We start from the raw sequence: 1,279 nt of genomic DNA on the forward strand, positions 1-1,279 counted from the left end.
TTCTTCCTTCCCCCACCCACCTGCGAGCCAAACGGTCACCAAGTCCTTTTTCTCTAGCTTTTCTCCCCTCCATCACCACTGCCCTAGCTTGAGTCTCATCAGTTCTCACCTGAATCACTGCAGTCGCTTCTTAACTGGTCTATCTCATTCTATCTCCACCCTGCATAGAGTGAACCTTCTGAAGCACAGATCGGATGATACTGCTGCTCTGCTTAAAAGCATTCAGAGGCCCCCAAATACTTTGGAGTGACATCCAGACTCCTGGGCACTGTTTTCAGCATCTGAAACCCTCCCAGATCTGACTCCTGCCCACATCCCCTGTCTCCTCTGTGCCCACTTCCTCCCTGTCGCCTCTGCTCTAGCTCGCAGTTCTCATGCTGCTCCATGTTCTTACAAATCTCTGTGCGTCATGCCGTATTTAAAACGGATAACTTTCCAGCAGTGACAACCTCATGAGAACGTGCCTCTTGCAAAGAGTCTTCTTCATCCCTCCCCAGAAGAGGAGAAGAAGAAACACAAGAAGAAGCACCTGGTGCAGAGCCCCCGTTCCTATTTCATGGATGTGAAATGCCCTGGATGCCATAAAATCACCACCGTCTTTAGCCATGCACAAACAGTAGTAGTTTTGTGTGTTGGCTGCTCTACTGTCCTCTGCCAGCCTACAGGAGGAAAAGCAAGGCTTATGGAAGGATGCTCCTTCAGACGGAAGAAGCACTAAAAGTACCCTCTATCAAGATGAATGGGAAACCATCCCAATAAATGTGTTTTGGATACATCCTGTCTATTGTCTTGTTTTACTGCTAGGAAGCTCCTACCGCACATATTCAGGGGCAAACAGAGTGGACTCTAGAGTCACTCTAGAGTCTCTCTAGAGTCTGGGGCAAGTGAGTGGCCAAGTAATTAAAAAGTCCATTTGGGACATTGTTATCCCTAGGTTCATGGACTAAATCTGCAGAGTTTGATTAAAAACTGAAATAGCATGTAAATGGGGTATTTCCTTTCACTTTTATGTTTTCTTAGAATTAAGAACTGACAGTTGATACTTAAAACGCAATCCAGCACACTACTCTAATATTAAACAGCTTCAGTTCAGTTCAGTTCAGTCGCTCAGTCGTGTCCGACTCTTTGCGACCCCATGAATCACAGCACGCCAGGCCTCCCTGTCCATCACCAACTCCCGGTGTTCACTCAAACTCATGTCCATCGAGTCGGTGATGCCATCCAGCCATCTCATTCTCTGTCGTCCCCTTCTCCTCCCGCCCCCAATCCCTCCCAGCAT

The 1,279-nt window shown here is 47.7% G+C and overlaps 1 pseudogene; it reads left to right on the top strand.

The window, feature by feature from the left end:
- Positions 1 to 337: 337 nt before the first annotated feature.
- On the top strand, positions 338 to 718 carry LOC148778173 (small ribosomal subunit protein eS27-like pseudogene; annotated as a pseudogene).
- Positions 719 to 1,279: the final 561 nt, after the last annotated feature.

This window comes from Moschus berezovskii, chromosome 4, assembly GCF_049115385.1.
Source record: "Moschus berezovskii isolate FMDL1 chromosome 4, NW_MosBer_1.0, whole genome shotgun sequence".
Taxonomy (NCBI): Eukaryota; Metazoa; Chordata; class Mammalia; order Artiodactyla; family Moschidae; genus Moschus; species Moschus berezovskii.